This window comes from Ciconia boyciana, chromosome 8 (genome assembly GCF_034638445.1).
Source record: "Ciconia boyciana chromosome 8, ASM3463844v1, whole genome shotgun sequence".
NCBI lineage: Eukaryota > Metazoa > Chordata > Aves > Ciconiiformes > Ciconiidae > Ciconia > Ciconia boyciana.
In genome coordinates, this window is record NC_132941.1 from 21,835,246 (window position 1) to 21,858,976 (window position 23,731).

General features: G+C 51.7%; 1 long non-coding RNA gene across 9 annotated transcripts in view; it reads left to right on the forward strand.

Annotated features, from left to right (window-relative positions):
• The window catches only part of LOC140655763 (uncharacterized), a 121,041-nt gene that overhangs the window by 96,669 nt on the left and 641 nt on the right, over window positions 1-23,731 (forward strand). For 3 of the 9 annotated variants that reach the window (XR_012043849.1, XR_012043850.1, XR_012043845.1), the window contains 4 exons: window positions 17,999-18,137; window positions 18,614-21,543; window positions 22,901-23,015; window positions 23,140-23,251. This is a non-coding gene — a long non-coding RNA (uncharacterized lncRNA). The remainder of the gene's footprint in view (window positions 1-17,998; window positions 18,138-18,613; window positions 21,544-22,900; window positions 23,016-23,139; window positions 23,252-23,731) is intronic. The other 6 variants (XR_012043851.1, XR_012043847.1, XR_012043853.1 and 3 more) reach the window with 4 other exon arrangements.

A 23,731-nucleotide genomic window follows, 5' to 3' on the forward strand; every position in this document is an offset into this window, starting at 1 on the left:
CTGCATCTTCCCTCTTTCAGATTAAATGTGAACTTCTAAATCTGCCAGGAGGAGCGAAGGGAGGGCTGGGGAATGTAACTGTCTCACGCCGACCTGGGTTCATTACCACCATCAGAAACATGGAGCTAGGCCAAATGATAGGAGTGATGGATGTCCATGCAGGTCAAAACCCCTATGGGAGAGGAGCAGACATAGCAAGCCCTAAAAGTAATATACTGTTGACTCCAAGGGATTTGCAAAAGCCTCCAGGAATGAGGCAATCAATGCTTGCAATAATGTATTGTTGCCGTCAGATTCCTTGGGAAGAGTGCAGGAGGGGCTGGCTACCTATCACACCCTTCCCCACCAAGGTCAAGGTGGTGATTGCGGCTGACAATTCCAGCTCTGGAGATGAGCACCATACTCTGAGGAGCCCACCCATGCAGTGGGAAACGTAACTCCTGAGAGCAACACAGCTACTGGTAGAGATGCCCATCTCTGCACTGTTAGGACTTCTCCTGTAGAGTTTGCTGCCTCCCTTGGGGAAGCAGGGATCAATGGAGCAAGCACTGGATGAGGGTGCCTTGTGCTTTCAAGCTGGAGATAGTTGAGGTTGAGTGGTGGTTGAGCTTACTGAGAGGGTGGCATCAGTAGGAGTAGAGCAGGGGTTGCCAGTGCCACAAGCTGCCCTACAAAAGATGGTTGAGTCCTACCCTAGGGCAGGAGGTGTCTGTGGGGACTGTATCCCCAGCCACTGAGGTTTTTCTAGTGACAGCACTGACTTACATCAGGGTCGGAGTATGTTGCAATTCATCACCTCAACTGTCCCCTTGGTGATGGTGCCCCTCTGCATGGTGGTGTCCCACGTGGCTTGTGGGAACGTGTGGCTGGGCCCGTGAGCTGGAGCCTCCGCTTTCTGCTGGCAGATGGGCTAAAATAGGAGTCGAAACATTCAGTGCTTCTGGAAAGAAAAATAAACTCCCAGGCAAGTGCCAACTACAGCAACCATTTTGCCAGAGTACCGTCGTGCGGAGGGGTGGGGGTAACAGCCTCATGGTCAATGGGAAAATCCATAAGTGGAAACAGCTCCAGCTCAGGCTATCTGCACTCACACCCCCTCGCAGCCCACCCAGCAGCATCCAGGCTTGTGCCTTCGCCTCCCCCAGCCTCAGGCAGACGTGGGCTGTGCGGTTGGAGGCAGGCAGAAGGCACCCGGCCCATGGCACACGGGCTGGCACCTCTCCTCCTCCCCGTGATATTTCTTTGCCACCCTCTGACTACACACACATACGCATCCTACAGCTCTGACGTTATTCTCCTTTGGTTGATGCGAAGGACTCAAAAATGTCCATTTTAGGGTTTTTATATTTCGGGAGCCAGACTGAAAAATCTTTTCATGGTCAGTGACAAGCAGCTTATGGGAAACAGATGAACAATACTCCCAGGAATTCCTCTTATTGCTGCATGTGTTTAAAATCTAAAGTTAGAAAGGGAAGGGGGGGAAAAAAAGTAAAGTTTTGTAGGCTGAATTCCAGTTGAGTGCTACGAGACAGTCTCTGCAGCTCTCCCTGTATGGATACAGAGCTCAGATAATAGAAGTGGGCATGGAAAGCTTGGCTGGGTACAGATCTGATTTGGAGGGAGGCCCTGCTCCACTGCTGGGAAGTTGCTGGTCCTCTCAAAGGGTTCAGTCTTCCCTGGAGCCCAGAAACAAATGGCAAGTGCACTCAGAGGACGACCTGCTGTGGGAGTGTCTGCATAGTGCACCCCCAGCCAGGCCTGGTGGCTGTTTGCAGAGGAGACCACGTTGCTCTGGTCTCTCCCACCATGGAGAAATTATTTGCTTCCAGGCAGCCTGATGGTGATGGAGGACTTGGTGACCACCCTCCGCCACCGCTGGTGCCTGCAGCAGGGTTGGTCTGCCTGGCTGTCACCTTTTCCAGCATCATAGATGTGGCTATGTAGGTCCTACAGGATCGATGCCTGGACCTGCCTGGTCCTGGCTGCTGGATCTTTTCTGTAAGCCTTGTGCTGCTGCCTGCAGGGCTGTTCCTGGTTGTGCCTGTAGGCAGAAGCCATGCCTGAAGCTGGGAAGGGAGAGCTGCAGCTCCCTGTAATAGATGGCAAGAGGGACTGATGGCCCAAGTGGCAAATAAATCTTGTGGGCTGGGTGATATAATAAAGCGCTTGACCTTTGCCCTGGTGGTTTATTTTGTAATCAGTGCCCAGCAATTGATTTATGGGATAATCAATCTCTCCCTCTCTCCCTTCCTCTGGCCTTGGCGTTGCTTGCACCATGGTCCTTGCTTCTGAGTGATGACTCCAAGTTACAAACAGCGCCCAGGGACAAGGCTGCCTACCCCTGCCCTCTTCTCTCCCCCATGCCCAGCTCGGGAGCGGACGTGCTATTTACAGCCTCATCTGCCCAATAAATGTTTACTAGGTAGCTCTCATCCCTCTTGCAGGGGCAGCCCTCTCCGCCTTGCCAATCTGCAGTGCTCCTGGCCTGACAATTGGCTTCCCAGCACCTCAGTTTATAACTCCTGCAACAAATTGTCCTGAATGAAAGGCTTTTATGCTGTGTGATGGATTTCCCTCACATAAATTGAGGCTGTGAGCATCCTTGCTCTTCCCAGGGATGCTCTGCACTGGGAAGCTGCAGCTGGAGCAGTGAAGCTTGTGCAGAGGCAGAATTCATGCCCAGGAGATGCACATCTCTGCTGCATGTTCATAGTGTGGCTGCAAGTCCCCAGGGCTTCAGACAAAGGGCAAACCAAAGAGCTGCTCAGTAACATGCAAGCAACTTCCTCCGTGGCTATAATGCACAATTTTTCATCTTTGTGGCTGTTCTTCTTCTTTCTCTTGCACTGGCTTGTGTCTTCTCTACTCAGCACTATGCTGCCTGACAGCTGGATGCAGCTGCAATGTGAATGGGGGGGGGGCAGGCGGAGGGGAAGGACCGTGGTGTGTCTTGGGATGGGGCTAGCAAGGATGGGGGCTATATCCTCCTTTGCTGTCCGGTAAATCTGTTCTTGCTAGGCCCTAGTTCCCCTTTGCTCCCTGCCCGAGAAGCTGACGGGATCCTCGCTGCTCTGATAGCTGCTGTGTGGCCAAGGCTGCCTGAGCAATCGATAGAGACCTTGAAGGGATCTCATAAATATGGTACTGTAAGGAATGAAAAGACAACAAGTGAGGGAACTCAGCGTGTAGCGGATCTCTGATGGGGAGCAGGTTCACCCAGTCGGAGATAGCTTGAGGAAGGCATTTAAGTGCAAATTCCAGCCTGGTGGCGTTTGTGATGAGCCAGTGAGATACGACCAAAGGAGGAAAGGTCTGAATCTCATCAGGCTTTACTCAGGGAGAGGCAGCAGGGCTAAGGCCCTAAGTTCCTGAAAAGCTCTGGAAAATAGTTCCCAATTTTAATAGCATTAAATTTGGGCCCACATTTCTTTCAGAGGCCCATCCTAGCGATGCAAGCCTACCAAGACCTATGTGTCTTTCATGCATCCTGAGGATGTGATATCGTGTACCATGCTGTGGGCAACCATGGTGAAATGGTGGCACCAGGAGAGCTGCCTGCATTGATGGAGACCCATAGGATGGACTGAGGGGAGCTACAGTGGATATAAATTGCTCTGAGCAGGAGGCTGCTAGGAAAACAAAGCCCCAGCCCTATGGCATGCAGGGCACAGCTCTGTGTGAGGGACACCATAGTCCTGAGATGTGCTGTGTGGGATGTGGGGCTGGGCTGGGCTGGCTGCAATCATTCCTAGTGATGGCACCTTTTCTTGGAGGTTTTTTTAAACATCTCCTTCTTCCCTATGGGAAGTCTTTTCTTATCTATTAGTCTTATCTATTCTAAACTTGCCCTTCTCTTATTTAAGGCCATTTCTTCTTGTAATACATCATCCTTGGTCAGCCTTAAAGGTTGGCAAACCCTGAGGGAAGAAAGGAAAGAGTTATAATGTCTGAGGGACTAAAGGTTTGATTTGGATGCAATGAGGGACTAAAGGTTTGATTTGGATGCAACCACATTTATTCAGCAGCAAGTTATATCTTCAATCAAACCAATGCAAATCAGGCTCCTGCTTCAGTCTATTTGTTTGGACTTAGTGAGTGCAAGGGGATTCATTATTTCTTGTTCTTCCTTCCATCCTGCAAAGTTTATATGCGCATGTACAGACTTGCGCACACTTGTCTGTAAAAACCCTCTTCCCCCCAAGGTGTTGTGCTGTTAGGAATAGGTACATGATGATCTCTGGGTGCGGGTAGAGCCTGTGTCCCTTGGGAAAGCAGTAGGAAAACAGCAGTTTCTGCCTAGGATGGTACTGTGTGAAGGAAGGGAAGGGTACCTCGGAGCTGCAATTAGAGCTCCCTGAATAATTCAGTTTTCAATGTGGTGTTTGAAGTAGAACAGTTAAAAAATGTCGCTGGGAGACTGATAGTGGTCCCTTTCCCCTCACACGCACCCTGAGGAAGAAACAAACCATGAAAATCTGTTTCATTTGTTTGGGGTCATTTCACTTTGCTTCTTGTTTGTGCATGCCGGCTCGCTTCCTAAGTGAAAAGTGCTCTGTTTCAGAAATGTCCAGGAAAAAAAAAATCAGGTCTGAAATGTTCATTTTCTCTTCTTTTTCTGAAGTTTGTCTCTGAATTTGACCTGTACGTCTCTGGGTTGATAGGAAACATGCATTGTAAGGGGGAGAGGGGAAAGGTAAATCCGTTGCTGTTATGAACAATTTCTCTTGCCTTCATCCAAGTCTGCCCTGGGCATCTGTGTGTCTCTCCCTTCCTGAGCCTGCTACAAAGCCCCTGTAAGTCCTTCTCCCGCACCTTGTGCCCTACAAGAGCACCAGAGATTTGTCCAAGCCCCCAGTCATGCCATGGGCAGAGCCACCCATCCCATGTTGCAGCCGGGCTGACTTGGAGCACACCAGCTCCCAGCGCGTGGGAAGCGACACAGCCCAAACATGAAAGCAGCAATCTGATTTCCCCCCGGGCAGAGGGAGGCTTCTTCCCTTGTAATCGTCCTTTGTTTCTGGAATAGCCATGACAGTGTTTGCGGTGAAGAACCCGCTTGTGGGTTTTTGTGTTTGATCTGCTCTGACGCAACGCAGCGGCGAGGCAGCAGGGAGGTGAGTGGGTGCACGCCGTGTCCTGCCGCGCTCCCAAGCTGCCTGCTGCCTGCGTGCTTGTGCCCCTTGCACACTGGGGCCCTGATCCTGCACAGACTCACACGTGGGCTTAATTCCTTGCACTGTCAAATTCAATAAAACTTGACCAGTAAAGCTCAGGAGATGTTTGCAAGGTCTGGACTTAGGGTGGTAAGCCCTTCGAGGCTGGAAGTGTCTTTATGTTGTATGTGTGTTGTGGGGGGTTTTTGTTCTTGCTTGCAGCCTCCTGTTACCCCTGCCTACCAAGTCCAATCTGGATTCACTGCACAGAGTGTTTTGAGCTGAAAACAGCTCAAAGCACCTCCTGAAAATGGTAGGAAAAATTACCATGCTGAGGATAATGAGCAGTAAGCGCAGAGGAGGGACACAGCATGAATTCCTCTCTCCTAGAAAGTTGCTCTGAGCCTGAATTTCAGTGCCACAAAAACCTTGGAGGATTTAGTACATGGATCTGGGTTTGTTGGTTTTTTTTCATTCCTGAATTGGGTCAAAAAGCTTTGCCTTTTTTCATGGATCCAAAATTGTGCATGATATTATTTCAGAAACACTGCAACTGCCGTGTGCCCGGTCATCCCCCAGCTGCCAGGGGGTGGCTGGGAAGGGGACTGGCAGGCTTCCCCTGGGACATGCTTACGTTTTCGGGACCAGTTCCTTGGGGTTGGTGTTGTCTGGCAACAATATGTCTCTCAAAAATGTGTTCAAATGGTGCCAGGGGTATAGCAGGGAGGCTCATAACCGGTACAACACACGTGAGGCTGAGATGTTTGCCTTCTTCTTGAGATGGAAACCTGCTGGTACGGGCAGAGTGGTGGGTTGGCCAAGCCTGGTTTACATGGCTGAGCACATACCTCTAGCTGCTGGACCCTGGCTCCTCTATCATCCCCAGGTTATCTCTTGGCAGAAGCAGAGCTGAGAGTTCATGGACCTTTCCCCTGACTGCCAGCAAAGCCCACTGTGAACACCAGGTCCTGTACACAACCAGCTCTGGGCTGGCATGTGGCAGCATCAAACGACTGCCTGTGCTTTCAGAGGGGCACATGGCCCCCAGCGTCAGCTAGTTGCCCAGGTCCCTGGACCCAGCCCTCTTTTCCAGGGACCTTGCTCACTTTAGGCAAGGGGAGCTCACCTCTGAACTCCTTTTCTCTGTCCCAAGCAGCCCAGACATTGTTTCATTTATCTTTTGTAGATTCTCTGCCCTGTAAATATTTGGTTGTAAAGCCAAAGTTATAGACAGTGTTATTTATGTGGAGGAAATTAAGGCTGCTCCACTTTGTTATTGCCCACATTATTTTCTGAAGGCCAGACCCCTTTTTATAGGGCAGCTGCTGCCATTACCAGGGTTTCTGAGCCTGGTTTAGGTTTAGGGCTTTGCCTCCTGATGCCTCTCACCCAGTTGGCCTGTGGGAGGCTTGGCTGAGCTTGCAGGGGGGTGCAGTGACTTTTTCCTTGCACTGTGATTCCCTACCTCTTTCCCCTTTTGATCTTACCTTCCCAGACAGGTCTGCTTTTCTTTCCTTCTACCTTAGACCCTATCAGCTCTCCCCTACCCCTTTTTCCCCCAAAATTCCCATAGCTTTTTGAATGTGCTGTTGATGACTGCTGGCCAGCTCTGCTCCTCTGGTTCCAGCACAGGGCTGGCCCCGTGCTCTGCTTTCCCCCAATGCTGATAAGCTCTCCCTGTCAACAGCTCCACACCAGCAGAACGTTTCCCTCCTCCTGATCCCTTGTCCCACACACCTCTTGAAGACCTCTCCTCCCTTGGCAACCCAAATTGTCTTTCCTGGTTTCCTGTCCACCTCTTTGTTTGTCTTGTCTATCTCTGAAGATCTTCTTCATGGTGCCAGCATGGGTTCAGGAACAGCTCCCCAGAGCCCATCCTCAGTTGCCATCACCTCCTGTGCTGCCTGGACCGAATCTCGGCATCTGTGTGCAAGCTCCACGTGGGTTACTGAAGGTTACCCCAATCCAAGGGCCAGCCCAGCATTGCCTGTGGGTGAAATGGCTGTGCTCAGCCTGCCTTGTTCTCTCGTGTCAGGTTGCTAAGGTACAGCTAAAACTCTCATCCAGAGTGTCATCATCTCACGGCTCAATTCCTGCAACATCCTTTTCTCTGGCCTTGACAAATGCAATCTTCTCCCACTCCTGCCTGTTCAGAGCTCTGCTGCAAGGATCATTTTCCTCGCCTGTCATTTCGCTCGTGTCACCCATGCTTTACTTGCTTTTGCTGGTTCCTGCTGGCAAACAGCAGTTACCTGTCTCTGCTCTCTGGGCCTTTCACAGCTTTCTTTCCTGTTAACCTCGTAGTCCCTCTCCACATGCAGTTTCTCACTGTCAGTCAGCCTCCGGTGGCAGCCTCTGCCAGCACTTGCTGTGTCTCCTAGCACACAGCTCTCTGCTTTCTGCCCCAGTGCCTCTTGCTTGAAGAGGAGCTCCTAGATGCACCCTGCAGGAAAAGTATCCCTGCCCTTCACTCCTCCTTTGACAGCCTCTCTCCCAAATTGGTGATGATGGCTCAGGTGCAAGTGTGGGAACCACCTGTCTGTCAGGCAGCGACCCTGTTTTCTCCTTCTGGTTCTTCTCATCTTCTGCTTAGGTTGAAGACCTTTGGGGCAGGGCCTTTTTTAGCAGTGGTTGCCTAAAGAAGTACAAGCTTGTGAGATCCTCCTGGCTCCATGCATGTGTGATATGTGTCTGTCCCGCTGCCATGCTTTATGAAGCAGTAGTGAATTCAAGCTGAATCTGGCAGGCTGGGTGGGGATGTTTTGTTCCTCGAGGTTTAGTGAAAAGAGGTGTCTGGATACCGGAGAGGGACCTCCTCAGGCACCCAGAGATGGAGGCTTGCTTTGCACTGGGTTTGTACAGCTCAGTGCTGATGGGGGGGCAGGCTGAGCCCCTGCCCCCTCCTGCTTGATGCCTGCTCCATCGTGCCTGGAGCAAAGGGTGCAGGCAGCCAGCCCAGGGGAGCTTCCCTGGCCCTGAACCTTGCTGGTGGCTGAGGGACACCCCAGGGCAGCATTTGCTATTGCAGACTGAGTCTGGCCCCAGACACTACCTACCTGGGCTAATCTGGAGCACGGGCAGGGTCGCAGTGATCCTAAGCAGCACGTGGAGCCCCACTCTGTACCGCAAGTGCAGGAGGGAGATAAAAACGCATCAATGCCTTCATCTGCCCTTATGGATTTTTCCACCATATTTTATAAGCGTTCATTTTTATTTATGTGAGGTTAAAGTCAGTCCAATTTGGAAATCAACTTGTCTAAGAAGCTCCCCTCAGATCTTATTAGCTTCATGTAGTATTTCTATTCATTTTTGCTAATACCATTCACCAGGCTGGCTGCAGTGGTGGCTGCAGGAGATGGTAACCCTCTCCTTGCCGGGCCACTGCGGCCGTGAGCCTGGTGGCTGCAGGGATGACTGTGGGAGTGGCAGGATCCAGCCATGCAATGAAGGGCTGGGGCTCCTGGCTTTCCAGCTTCCAACAGCGGGGGCGGGGGGGAGGTGGGGGGTGGTTTCTGACATCTGCTCCTGCATAGTCCCCCCTTGCTGCGCCCAGCATCACCGGCAGCCCACCTATCACTGCCAGCATGGAGGGTGTCTTCACCTGCCGGCACTGGAAATCAGTGGCTAGTTTGGACAGAGAACAGTTAAGAAACACTCAGGCTGTCCTTGTAGTTAGAGAAATTCCTGGAAGAAAAGAAAAATAAATCCACTGAGGGCTTTTAAAGGAGAGATAGGATGCCTCATTCAGGAAGTCCTTCAGCTGCAGATTGCCAGCGGCTGGAGGACTGTCCTGGGGAGGTATCAGTACACGCTTGGCCGGCTTTTATGCCCATCCCCTGGCATTCGCTGCTGGCCCTTGCCGGAGAGGATATTGGCAGGACAGACCTTTGTGCTGGAGCTGGCAAGCTTTGCTTGCCTTCCCAAGGCGTTATTTCGGTAACCCCAAAGGAGCTGGCTGCAGCCAGAATTGCAGCGTTAAGGTGGGGGTCGGATGTCAGCCCCAAGCAGGAGCAGTGGTGGCTGCCAGTGTGGGATTCATACCTCCCCGTGCCGTGCCAGTAGCACAGCACGTGCCTCCTGAAGCACCCCGGCAGCAGAGTCACGGCTGCCCCGTCTCTCCCCTGCCTTTGATTATTTATTGAAGCGGTTTGATACTGGGTGACTGTAATTAAAAGAAGAAAAATACACACAATAAAATGATTTCTAAAGTGGCAACATGCTGGATGCAGTGAAGCAAGGAATATATTAAATATTTATTGTCACTGGTCTTCCGGTGGGGGGGAATTAAAATTATTTAGCTTGATAAAAACATTTTAATTATTTAATTTGAGGGGAAACCTCCCCCACAGCCCTCCTTAGTACTAAGCCCCAGACAAATGGCAGCATAATGTAAGGTTTGATTAAAATCTGAATGGGACAAAGGCCTGGAGATTGGAACAAGGGATGGGGAGCCACGTGGTTGCCATCCTCTGCCACAGCAGGTCTGTGCATGTGATCCTGCATCTTGCAGGGGTAATTCTTCCTCTCAAGGGGTGGTTTGTGCTTAGCAGCAGTTAGCCAGGGCTTTGCTCTGCACATGGGAGCCTGGGCGCAGGACGGGAGCTGCTGGTGCATCAACCACAGTGTAGGAAATTGCAGCAAATTACTGTGACCCACCATCTGCAGCTTGAACTCTCTGGACCCGTGGGTTGCTCTGAAGAGCTTCGCTGGGGCAGGAGCTCTAGTGTGTCTGTCCCAGCAGCCCAGCTCCACCATGCAGGCTCTGCCAGCCTCACCCTGCACCAGGCATCTATCTTGTGTATGGCACAGGACTCGCACTGTGCAAACAAGCCATGAGGCTGTTTGAACGCCCGTGTCTCATGGCATTTACATACTGCAGACGTGAGGCTTTTCCTGAGAGCCTCTGTGCTCCTCTGCAGGAAAGGCGTTGGGGCCGGTGTCCTGTTGGCACGTCCACTTGAGACTGGAGCTAAGGATCTTCCATCCGCATATCAAAGATTGAGAAGTACGAAGCGTGGGGTCTGGCAGCAGCTGATTGTTTTCTGTGAGAGGAGGGGCTGCTATTTTTCCCTTGTGTCTCCAGATTGACAGTCTCTCATTATTAGCCCCCTGGAAACAGGCACTTTGACTGAAAGAGCCATCCCAGCCTTCACTGTAACAATCAAAGCGGCTCAAGAATAAACATGGCTTGGCAAGAATAAACACAAATTGCAATGCTTGCTGTGAACAGTGATATCCAAGGGAGCAAACATCAAATGAAGGATTATCCCTGTTTGCAAGGAAGCTGTACTAGCAAGAGATTGAATAAGGACCATCTGCAGCCCAGAGCAAAGGAGCTATCAGGAGAACCTGCTCGTGCCATCAGGAGCTCTCCTGTTTGAAGCTCACATGGTCTCCTTTAGGCACTGTCTGGTTTTACTTCACGTGCTCTGTTGACTGCTCTTTGCAGCCCTGAGCTCTTTGCAGCTACCTCCAGCTTGTGGATAGTGTGGGCAAGCCCAGAAAGCCCAAGGAGGGGAGTTGTGTGGGGTGAGGGTTAGAGAGGATGAGGAGAGCTTCCCTGAGGTGGGCAGGTGGGGCAGGTATTGGACCTGGCTGGGGCAGCTGCTAGCAAAAACGCCGAGCTCCTGGGGGAGCTGGAGGAAGATCGCATCAACCAAATCCTGTGGGAAGCTCTGCTTTCTGCTCCTGACACTAATGCTGCCAGTCTTAGGGCAAGAGTCCTAAAGGCAGCTCTTAACCAGCAGCCGTCCCCCCACCAGCTGCCGGAAGTGAGCACGAGCAAGCCCTCCTCCCCAAACGGTTGCTGAGAGACAGCCCGCAAGACATAAATCAAATCTGGAGGCACAGAGGTTCCATAAACAAGCTTATTTTCTGAAGCCAGGTCCCATTATGTTATCTGTCACTTTATTGGGGTTTCTGAGCCATTTATTTTTATGTATATATATCGGAGCTGGTAAGCTGGCATTGGCCTGAGAGTATAAAGCTGACAAGACACGGTAGCGGCGTGTGAAACCTGCCAGCAGAGCAGCCGCCTGTGAAATGAACACGAGAGCTGACGATTTTATTTACGGGGAATCTCGGGTAGCGTGTGCCGGAGCAGTGGGTGCCACCGGGCACACGCCCAGCCCCCGGCAGTGCTGCCCTGCTGCCACTGGTCCTGAGCCCTCTGAGAGGGACCAGTACCAGACCCATCACAGGCAGGGATAAGGTCTCAAGGCAGCTGGAAATTAGATTTTCTTCTTAAGGAATATCTTAAGCTGCTGAGATACTTTGATGGCCCAGAATCCATATAAAAGGGCAAATTTTCGTGGGGTGGTACAGAATTAGTACAGTTTTGGAACACTTTGCTTTCCAATGTTGATCTTCTTGGTAATTGTTCTCTTAATGTTTTGTTTGTTTCTTTGTATTTAAGATAAACTCAGATTTAGTGTAAGGATTTGTTCTGAAATTTGAAAACTGGAGTTTCCTTATCTAAAAAAAGTAGGGCTTTTTAATGCTTTTGAAACTTTTTTCCAGTTATTTTACCCCTGGAGCAACATTTTGCCAAACTCAGTAGTCTTTACAAAAGCCTAAATGAATAATTGTTTCTGTCATGTTCCGGGAGAAAAGTATTTAGATCAGCATTTTTAAATCTCAGTTGGAGCAAACATTTCGGATGTGAGATAGTTTTATGGGTCACTGAAAACCCTTAAGAATCATCTAGATTGTTATCAGGGCGACGGTACAAAACATGGACCCTACTCTTACCCTGTTGTGACCTTGCTGTAAGTCCTCTGGTGTAGCGCAGAGAGGATGTTGCTGTCGTGTTCTGGTCCTTCAGCAGGCGAAAAGTGCTCAGTGCATCTGCGTTGCTTTGGAAAGGCAGTCGGAGGTTGTGAGTGGCCATGTTGCATGTGGAGGTTGGTGCTCTCTGGCTACTCTTGGCAAATTTTCGGTCTGGCTGAATACATTCGCGCTTGCTGTGCCAGTCCTCTCCATTTCAGTGACCCCCTGGCCGAAGCTGGCACACGATGGGGTGGTAGACACCAGCATGGCTGCGTGCCACCCCAGCGTGGGCTGCGTTTCAGCGGCGGGAGGTGAATGTTATGGCTTGTGCCTGGCAGAGGAAAGGGTCAGCAGAAAGCACCATGCTGTATGCCAGTCCCGCTGCTGCGGGGAGAGCAGGGGCCCTGTGGGGCTGGTCCTGAGTGAGCATGGCTCTGATGCATAAATCCTGGTCAGGTTCTGTTTGGCAGGAATAATATTTAAAATTTTAATCTAGACTCCCACCCTGTCTTCATGGTTCATGAGCAGGAGCAATGTGTTATCTTCCTAGAGCCATTCAGGAAAATGCCTCTGGAGCAGCTGCGTGTCTCATGGGTGCCTCACAGAGAGCTGAAGGCCATGGGTTAGATGGTGACATTTTTCCTCCTCAAAGCGGCAAGCCCTGACCTGCTGGTAGGAAGTTTCCCAGTACTGCTCTGCTGCCTGCTTAAAAACGAGTGGTATTATTTTAATCCTCAGCTTTCTCTCTGGTTTGTGCGAGGAACACATTTCCTTCCCGGGTTTGACTTGCAGCCTCTTCCCCCAGCACATCGCGCGCCAGCCAGCTGCAGGAAGGGCCTCTTCTCCCTTCTCCTCTGTGAGCGAGAGCAGGCAGCTCTGCCTGATTGATCTGCTGCCTTCCAGCCTGGATCATTCCTCTGCAGGTCTGTCTCTCACCTGCCTGGGCACTGCTAAATCTTTCCTGGAAGGAACAGCTATTCGTCAAGTGAAATAGGAAGGTTTGAGTCTCACGTTCCCCAGGGCCACTTAGCAGGGCTCTGGCTGCTCTCCGGACACTTGCTTTTCTGCGCCAGTGTGGTAGGAGCGAGAATAAAGGCCACAAAGCTTTTCTGGAAAGACAGCTGCCTTCACCCTGCCCAATGTCAGCACTGCCGCTGTGATCCCTCGTGACGAGCACTGCATGCATCTTGTCCCCTCTGGCCTGGAAAGGTGTAACATGCCCCAGGCTTACCCTCCATGGAGCGATGTCTGTGGTCCGCACGTCGTCTCCTCGTTCCTTTGTGCTTCTCTGCACTGAGACACTTATTGACTAGGAGCGTAATTGTGCTGCATCATGTCTAATTGGTTTGCTCTGTCGCTCTCCATTTGCTTTCTCTGTCTGCACCCTCCCCGCTCCCCTCTGTAAATGCGCCGAGCTGTGAGCGTGAGCAGGGCACAAGGCCACAGTCCTGATTGCTGAAGGAAAAAAAGGCACCCAACTTCCTCCTTTCTTCTCCTAAATTCAAATGACAAGAAACAGAGGAAAACAATTTTGCAAACCCTTGGCAGAGGGCCAGCTCTGATAAAGAGCCGTAATTAATCTCCCCAGCTTTATTAGAATATCATTACAATTAACTCAGCAATCTTCTGTTGATCAAAGCCATTGTTCCCTGCAGAGCAGAGGAAGCCAGTGTGAGTCTGGATTGTGTGGTGCTTAAAAGCACCTAGAGCTGGATCATTCCTGCCAGCCCAACAGCAGCCGCTCCGTCCTCCTGGCTGGCAGCACAAGGAATGGCAGAGGTGTGGGCAGGAGAGCTGTGCTGGCGCAGACCTCTGTCCTCAACCTGGCTCTTGAGCCACTCGCAGCTTTGGGTTTTTTTCAGCTACTCTTTGTTGAACTATTATAGCCCAGATCCCTCACGGGCACCTAGGTGTCCCTCATTCCCAATGTAGATGCTTTTGGGTCCAGCCTTTTAAGCACTGGGTTTATTCCTTTGTGTGTGTTCACACAGCTCTTCGCATACCTGCTTCCTAGCCTCAGCTGGAGGTACGGTGACTGCTGCAATAATACAGCTAACAACAGCATAGCGGGTAAGGAAACTAGGGAAACATTTGTGGAAGCTACATTTGAAAGAAAGGAGAGTTGTCAGAATCAAGCTTCATAAGCTCTGCAGTTAAATAGCCCAAGATGTGTGCTATAGAAAAGCAGAGAAAATGAGCACCGTTAAACTACCCCTTTCCTCCTTTTCAAACTGTTCTTTTAATATCGGGTAGTTATCTGTAATTTAAGCCCGTGATTAGTTTTATCAAAAAAGATAGTTCTGAGGCAGAGATCTTAAAAATGATTAGGTGTGTGTTTGAAAGCCAAGAACAGCTCCACTTGCACTGCAGGATAAAACATATCTGTGTGCTGCCTTGAGCATCCATCTGTGAGGGCCTTGTGCCAGAAGGAACCTCCTGGTTCTACACAGATCCCAGCCCACCCCAGTCTTTCAGGGCACTTCTCATTCTCCTTTGAAGGGGCCAGAGCTGGACTCTCTTGTCACTGGGCAAGATTGTTTGTCTGAGGTGATTTTGTGTCTCTTCTTCCTCATCACACTTCTACTTTTGGAAAATACTCTCAACTTTGTGCTGTCACTGGGGTCCTGACAACACAGCCTTACTGACAGCTCAGGTTGTGTGGACCTGGAGACATCTGGGGCGTGGAGGCATTTTGCAGTTTTGCTTCAAGAGCATCCCATCAGAGATGTTTGCTATGGAGGGGGCTGGAGATCCTACAGCCCGTTCCCCACTACTCCTGCCTCTTTCTGCATGGTGGCAGCCCTCTGCCAGGGTGGAGCAATGCTCAGGGACTCTTCTGCTCTCTGGTTGTTGGTACAGAACCAAGGAGGTTTGCTCCAGGGCAAACAGCCTGGCCCTGCCTCTGCTTTCAGCCTGATGTAAGATGGCACAGGTGGAGGTTTTATCCCTAAAATGGCTCTGCCACAAAGGATTTATATGCCGTGAGCAGACACAGTGAGTGTGAAACCCTGCTATCTGGTTACACAAAGAAAGAGAAGCACGGGAATTTAAAAAGCTTTGGGTCTCTTCTCCCGTGGTTTCTGGAGCAGGTCGCAATGGGCAGGCGAGCTGTAGTGGAAAAGGCAATGCTAAACTGCCTCGCCAGTCTGCCTGGGAAGCGTTGTTAGGTGAAGGCATCTGAAGTCCTCACTCTTGCTTTTTGTCCTGAATTCTCATCTGTTTGAATTGTCAACACTTGTGAGCCCTGGGAAAAAGAAAAGAGAAAGAAAAGGCAGGTCCAGAGCTGGGTCTAATCGACCTTGGCATTGTCCCTTTAAGCAGCCACCCAGGAGAAGGGAGCAGCTGCTCCAGTCCATTCGCTGGTGCAGATACAGCAATAGCAGGCAGCCAGGCAGCCCTGCCTGTTCTGCCTAGCTTCACCTGCTCTCTGCAAATCCTTAACCCTTCAGAGGTGGAAAAAAAGGGGCAGAACTGTGTTTGCAGTGTAGATTTCCTATGCACAGTGCAGGGTGTACTGAGCAAATGCACCTTGCTGGCAGCACCAAGCACCGAGCAGGATCTGGGGGTGGCACCCACTGCTACAACTACTGCTGCAGGCTAGGGGCGTGAGTAGATTAAAAAAAATGCAATCGGATGACTTCAAGGAAGAAAGGTTTGTTAAGGACTACTAAGAAAATGGTGCAGAGACACTGCATGGCTCAGGAGCTCTCTAACCTCGGGTTGCCTGAGGCTGGGAGGAATTGCACAGAAGGAGGGTAATTAGGGTTATTCTGTACTCGCCTGGGCCTTCCCTCTGCCATAGGCACCTGCCCGCAGCCATGCCTGGGGACGCAGTCCTAAGGGACACAGCCCTGGAGCTGACTCAGCATGGCCCTTCTCAGGGTGCAGACCTTCCCTGGTCCCTGAACCCTCATACAAGGGAAAGCTGAAGTTTTTCATCTTCTCCAAGCTTGTGTCCTTGGGTATGGCAAGGGAACGTCCTATGGGTGATGGACACTTGATCCCTCACCTCTTTGGACCACTGAGGAGGAGCTGTGGCTGCATGAGGGTTAGCTTTGCTTTCCCCAGCTCAGCTTGGCCAGGGCGCAGCCTCCAGCACAGGCTCAGAGACATACGCTCTGCAGCCTGCATCAGGGACCTGATGCTGAAAGTGTCCTCAGGTTTGATGTAGGCTGCCGCTTAGGACCCCTTTCCCACCTCTCTTTCCTTTCGTCTTCTGTGGCTGTGGATCTGAGCAGATGGCCTGAGGCAACAGAAAACCCTAAGAAGAAGAAAAAACCAAACCCATAAGGACCATAAAGTCTCTGACAGCAGGGGTTGTGGCTTCATGTAAAGTGCTGTAGTTTCCATGAGGTCCTTCTCTGGTTGATCCCTAAGATGAGAACTTGTCCTTTCGCACTGCGGCCACCAGCACTACTCACCATGGGCGAGGGCAGGAGGGGTGGGCTGAGGACAGGAGGGGATGCTCAGCCTGGGCTGAGCAGGCTCAGAGGGAGCAGGAGCTGGGGGGCTCTTCTGAAGGGCTTAAAGCAATGCTTCCCTCCCCACACCCTGTCCCACCTTCCCGCAAAGGCAGCAAGCCCCACTCCTCCCCAAATGGCTGGGGACATTAGTCAGGCTTCCGGCACAGCTGCCTCAGGTCTCCGAGTGAGACGCAGGGGCTGAGTGTCAGGTTGTTATTAAATATCATTAGTAAGTGACAAAACTGTGTGGAGCACTTCAGGCACAGACAATGGCTGGAGGAGGGATTGTTTGCAGCACCGGGGAGACGAGCGAGTGGTGAAGGTCAGAGATGCCTCATTCTGGGCTGCCTCCAGCTCCATCTCCTGCTCATCACCTCGAGGAGGCAGGAGGGACGGGTGTTTCCTCAAGGGGAGATAGGGGTTTGCAGGGAACCCGTGCATGTCAACAGAGGGACTTCAACATGCCCAAGCATGGGGTCCCCAGGATGGCCTGTGTGTGAGGAAAGGGGACCTGTGCAGTCTCCCGATCCTCCTCCTCTTGTATCACCCTGTTCTTTAGGGACTCCAGTACGGGGCAGGGCAGACTCCTGCCCATCACGGTGGAGCTGCCCAGGGAAAGGCTGTTTTAGCACCTCTTCTACCCAGTAGAAGCAACTGGAAAATAAATTTTGCAAATGTTTTTCTTGCTAACTATGTTCCATGCTTGGTGCTAGCTTTCCCCCAGAGAGAGCGTGCCACTGAGAAGGCAGTGCTCAAACCAGCAGCCCCAGCATCTCTGGGAAAGCTGCCTGCTTGCTTCAGTGCCTGGCTAGCCATGGAACTCTGGCAAGGAGCTGGCTTTAGTGGCAGGAACACAAGCCAAAAAGCCAGAAAGCACCTGTCTAAGGGGCGAGATGGAGGCAGAGGCACCTCTGGTGAACACGCCTGGAGTGGGAGCTGAGGGACAGTGAGTCGTGTAATCATCTGCTTGAAGCAATCGCAGGCCGTCAGTGGAGCGGAGAGACACTTCCTTGCATTTATTTAAGGCGAGATGCCCTAGTTTTGTGCTTTCAGTGGAGTCCCTAATTATTCCTCAGTCTTTGTAGTGAGCTAATTAGTTTCGCAGTACTCAAGGCTGGGGAACACTGATAGGCTTGGGAAGCACAAGCTGGAGGGATGAGAAGGAGGAGGGGAGAGCTGGTGAGAGATGGCTGACTGGCAGACGGGAATGGCTGGGAGCAGGGCAGCGTTTGGAGACCTGATGGATGATGGTCTGGGAAGGATGACGGAGGAGGGAAGAGCCATAATCTCATGTCAGGCAAGGTGCTGGAGTGTAATGATACAGGGAACAACAATGAAGCGTCAGGTGGTAATTGAGGGGGATGGCGAGGTAGGGAGAAAGTGAGAGGGATGGTCTGTGGGAGAGCAGCCACAGAGCCCAGCACAAGGCCAGGCGCTCACCGCAGGGCTCAGGAGGTGGGGTCCTGCATGGAGGGGTGCACAGCCGCATGCAGGGCAGGGCAGCAACTGTCCTCTTACATGGGCGCTTCCTTGGGCAGCTGCCTGTCCCGGAGTGCTGCTGACTTGGGCTTGCAGGACTGGCAGTGTTTCCTGGCTGTCCCATCTCTTTTCTAGCTTAGTGGTGGCACCGAGGAGCTCTGCTGGGAGAGGCCAGCCCAGTCCCCACCACATGGAGCGGCTGGTCCCCAAGCTGGCTGCTCACCTTCCCACCTGATCAGAGCCGGTTCTTTCGGAGAGAGCCACCACAGATAAGGTAACCCACACTGATAACCAGGTCCACGATGCTCCAGTGTACGCAGTCGGCTCTGGCCAGTCTGTCCATGCAGATGCCTCGCTGCTCTGACACAGGGTTGTGCTCCAGAGCACACACTCCCTACATCTGCACTGCCAGCCTGAGGAGCACAAAGGTCTCATTCCTGTTCTCGCTGTCATTGGGAAGTTCCCAGTGACCATCGAGTGAACACACCGAGTGTGTGACAACTCTGAAGTGCCCAGGTGGCCATGGATTTATTAGGGTATTATCCTTCTAGTGCCGCAAATGGTGTCATCTGTCTTCTAAACTTTGCACTTTATTTCAGGGACAGAATTTAGTATATCCAGGCAATATGTTGTAGTTTTAGCATATGATAAAGCCCTGCTGGGAAGTGTAGTTTTATTGATTTTTACTGAAGTGCCACTGGATAAATTTGCTCATTTGAATGAAATGTCTTATTACCTGGATCGTAACAGGCACATGATGAAATCTCCAGAGGGGCTGGAGCTACCTGCTGCCTGGTGATGGGGAGCTGAGACGGAGCAGCTGACAGGGACCCACAGCTGCCACCCTGCTCACCCCAGGCTGGGTCCCTCGAGACCCTCAGCACCCGCCCAAGTCCACCGGGAAACTCTGCTTGGAAATCTCAGGAGGGGAACAAACCGCAGTGGCGGGGGCACTGTGTTTTAGTTGAGGTTTGTATTGTTCCTCTGATCCTTTGCTCAGGTAAGTGCATTGTTTTAAAGGGAATTGAGGAAAAATCTCTTTCTCAGGGCAATATTTCTTTAGTACCACCAGTAATGGGGGTGGATTGGGAAATGAACCGTTCCCTATTATGCTGGGACCTAACTGCACAGCCCATGCTTTCCAGTTAAAATTTGATTGCCTTGAATCCTGCAGATTATGGAAAATAAGAAAAAGGCCTAGTAAAATTTATGGGTTTTAATCATAAACCGATAGAATCACAGTAAATCTATCATAAGCATGCAGATACAGACTCAGAATAAAGAGAGGAAAGCAATAGGCCTGTTTTTTCCTGGAGGAGCTGCGTGTAGCCATGGCGGGGCCAGGGAGATTGGGAGCAGGGCTTCTCCCCTAGCCATCTCCTCCGGGGTGTTGAGCCCCCACACCTCAAAGCCTTCCTCCTCTGCTGTGTCCTGCAAAAACCTGGTAGCAGGGATGGCACTGCAAAGTCCGTGCCCTGTCTCATGGCAAACCAGCCGGGCAGGGCTGGAGAGCACGTGGGGAGTGAGGAAGGAAGAGGTGGGAAAAGGGGCACAAGGCAGGAGGGTGGGGGAAGAGAGGGAAGGAAAGGGAGAAAGGAGAAAAGGAGGTGAAGCCCAAAGGTCTTTCCCTCCTCCCCTCGGTGCCACTGTGCTGCTCACCATGGAGGGAGCAGGATGGGACCCTGCCAGAGGAGGAAGGAGGCAGAGATGTGGGGGAGAAATGTGTGTGCAGAGAAGGGACCGCGGGAAGCACAGACATGGCAGGGAAAGAAGAGCACCTGACAGAGAGAAATGGCAGGAGAGTGAGAGAGAAGCACAGAAGGCAGAAAGTATTCTTAAAAATTTTCAAAAGGGAGAGAGAGTGAGCGATAAGGAAGAAAAAAGGGAGAGAGTAAAAAATTGACTCTGAAGCAGAGATAAGAGAGGGAGGGAAGTTAGCGAGAGGAGGAGTAAAATTAAGCGTGATAAGGCCTGATAGAAATGGGGGAAGGCAGCAAGGCCAGGCAGTGCAGCCAGGGTCTGCAGGCAGAGAGCCGGCGGCGGAGGGGGGGCTGCGGGGCACAGGGAGGCAAAGGAAGGGCCAGCCCGATTCCCGCTCATCAGCCCTGCGTAGCCACAGGTATCGATCTCAAACTTGGCTTTTTGCACTGCTCTACACGCCTCTGACACTGCGGGGAGAGGAGCTCAGCAGGCGCGGGTATTGATGAGGGGGGTCGGGGAGTCAGTGGGTACAAATGTCTCTCCCGCAGGATGCTCATAACCCTGCTCTTGCCTCGGCAGCGGAAGGGGAAAGCCGGGTGCCTGCCAGCCACAGCCCACGGTGGTGGGGGGAAATGTGGAGCCCGGTGAGGAGGGAAGTGCCTGGGGCGCGTGATGTGCCCAGGTTGGAAATGCTGAATAACCCCTCATCCTCCTCCTTGCCATGTTCCCAACGCATGGTGCCTGTCATGGAGATCGCCATGGGGCTCCCATCAGTCTTGGAAGTAGGGGAGGTAAGGCGTGTTTCACAGGCAGCCTCCCCTCCTTGCTCTAAACACATCTCTTCATGGTCTTTTTTGCTACCTCTTTTAAGCTGTTTTATTAAGTGCTTTTTATTTATCAAAAAAATGAGTGAGAAGAACTGTCTGGCTCTGACACATAGCCCATGGTTACCTGAAGAGCAATGCTGGAACTCAGCCCCTGCTCTCTCATCCCTGATTAAACTGCAGAAGAAACACACTGTAAATTTCAGCAGAGAAAAAGAATTTATTCTTTGGGCTATTTTTTTCCCATCTTTACCAGCCATGAAAACTGTTGAGCTGAGATGCTGGCTGCTCTGAGATGCTTTTCTTCTGCTCTATCCATCTGCTTTAATCACATGGTGACTGGAAAAAAAAAAAAAAAAATTATCCAGTTCACAAAGCATCGAAGATTAAAAACTCAGTGTGGATAATAAACTGTGTGGCAGGCAGCAGTGCCACAGAGCGTCGGGCAAACTCGCTAATGAGGGGCTTTGAGCCGCAGCTCAGATGCAGGGCAGGCAGCATGGCTTTACCCCCAGGAGGGTTTCCAGCAGCAGAGGTGGTGGGTCTGGGGGCACACATGGGTCTCGGTTGCAGGGCCCAGGCTGGGAAAAATCCTGCGCTATCACAGCCCAAAACATTATGCAGAAAAGAAATAATTTTCTCTCTTCTTTTCTTTTTTTAAAGCTTCTTTTTAACAGTGAAAGACTTGATTCCTCCCTTGGATTGCTGGGACACTGTAGTGTGCTGCAAATACCTTGTTGGACTTGGTTATTAGTATTTTTTTTTAATCTGTGTGTTTTGAATTAGCTCTTTTAATTACGGCATTAAAAAAGGATAACTGGAGTCAATTAAGAAGCTCTTTCGGATTGCCAGTGTTAATAGCTGTCCAGGAACACAGAGACTCCCCTCCACCTCTCTGCCGTCTGTTGAACCGCTTATTGAGTTATTGTCAGTCCTGGCAACAAGGCTCAAACTGAGATTTCTGCACCTAATGTGCCGCTGTATGTGGCTTTCTCGGCTGTGCTCGGCTTGGTATCTTCCTCCGGAGGGCTGAGGCATTGGTGCATCGCTGCCTCTCCCAGGGGAGCACTGCTCCAAGCCAGTGGTCGGGGTCCCTGGAGCAGGATCTGCAGTGCAGGTGGAGCTGAGCGCGCCTGCCTTCAGCTTCAGGCCTAGGTTTGTATGTTGCTGTTTGTGGTTTCATATCTAGCTCACTGAAAATGTTGGTTAAACACTGGTGGGAGGGGAAGCTCGCAAAGAAGCATTTTGCTTTGGTTCTTTTAGAAAGCAAAACAAAAGCAAAAGGCTTTTAAAAAAATGTTTTGGTTTCAAAGTTATAAAGGAAAGATGGGTTAGAGATGAGAAACTAACAAATCAAAGCTCCTGAAACCTGCTGCGGAGAAAGAAACACAAAATGTTTTGTTTGAAGATGAATAGAAAGCTGAAACCAGCAAAAAATCCCCCCTCCCCACAAGCACAGATGTTTCAGGTTGGTTCTTCTAGATTGGCACATTGCTGGAAGAAAAGCAAATCCATTCTTTTCCCTGTCGGCGCTCCAGGTTCCTGTCGCTTATTTTTTATCATCTTGTAGTGACTTTGATCCCTGAAGACTCCTTAAGTGCTTTACAAATCAAGCATGCAAATCTCGGCCCATCCACCTTGGAGATGCCGCTGAGGCTGGGCGGGCCAGGAAGCCGCTTGCCGGTGCGGTGCCACCGATCCTGGTGGCAGCCGGGAAGGATGGGAAGCACTCGCTGCTTCAGTAACGCTTATAAAAACGTTTAGTCCCCAAACATATTACCACTGTTTGCAGGGATGTTTTGTGCTTCCAGCACAGACAAAGGCCATCAGGCTGTGCTGGGGTCCCCAAGCCACGGTACCAGCCCTGTTTCTCCCATGGAAAGGCCCCGTGGGAGGGCTGGCCGTGGCCTTCGCCCCTCTCTGCACCTTCTGAGGGTTGAGAAGTTGGCACAAACCAACTGAGGAAGGGGTGAGCTGGTCTGATGATGCTTCTCTTATTTTCAAAGCTTGACTTGAGACATCTCTTTCCCCATTGCTCTCTGTCTCTTAATTTCACTCTCTCGCTCTGTGGTTGCCCTCCTGACTTGTTCCTTTTAATTCATTTGCTGTACGACACTTTTATGCTGATGCTTTCTGTAGCCTGTGCCATGTCTCGCTGCTGTGGGTAGCTCTGGACTCAGGGCAGGGTGGCACCGTCAGACCTCTCCCGCAGGGATGCACTGGTCAGCGTAGCCCTGCCTGGGGGCCAATTTATCCCACATTCCTCCCCTTTTCCTCACTGAGACGATACAAACCTCCCAGACTTCCTGATCCCAGGTACCAGAGCTGAGCAAAGGGAGCTTGCTGCCTGGTGACCAGACACCATGATGATGGGCATGCTGGAGCTAGCACCACAGCAGCCATCACGTTACAGCCTGCGCCACCTCCCTGCTGCAGCCCTGTGCCTGTTCTCCTCTGGCTCAGGCTGTGTGTGTGTGTGCTTATAAACGTATGTAATTTTATTTTTTTTCAGACAAGGTCTCCTGCAAGCCTGGAAGCTAAATTCCCTTGGATGTGCCTGAAAGTGCTTGCGAGTCTGTCTGCCAGGGGTCAGGTCCGAAAACCACCGTGAGGGTCATTACAGGCAGGTGGGGAGCAGAGCTGGAGCTGCTCGGGCCACTGGGTACCAGGGGCTGGGGGCAGCCAGGCAGGCAGGGCCAGGCAGGGCACTGCCTGCTTGTGCTGCCAGCACGGGCACTAATGGAATTGCAGCATCCCTGCCCGCAGGGACAGATGTCCATAGCACAAGAGCCAGCTTGAACCCCATCGGAGAGGAGACACCACTGTGCTGCTGGCAACGGCAAGCAGAACATCCTCCCCCCAGGTAAGAGGCAGTGGGATCCCCAGGTACCCCCAGCACTGCCCAGGCAAAGCCTGGCCCCACTGGCTCTCAGCCCGAGGGCCGCGGGCACGGCAAGCTGCCGCCTGCCCTGCGGGCTGCCCTGCAACAGGGCTTCACGTCCTTCTCACCACGCAGAGGGCAGGCAAACGCAGCCCCACTATGTACTGCCTACGCACATCAGCGCTGCGGCCCTGCTCCCCCAGGCTTTGAGGGCAGGCGGGGGAACTGGCTATAAAGAAAACCACAGCTGGTCCTTGGGGAAAAAAAAAATCAAACTCCTCTTGGTGCTGTGCGGGGCCCAAGACACCACGGGAAGTGCCTTTCGGGGGAGCGCGAACATTTGGCGTCAGCGGGAGACTCGCTCTGCCCTGGGGCTGTTCTTAGTGAGGCAGCTGGAAAATGCCTCCGAGGCGAGGAAGTGAGCACTCGCCAGAGATACAGAACTGGACAGATCAAGAAGTC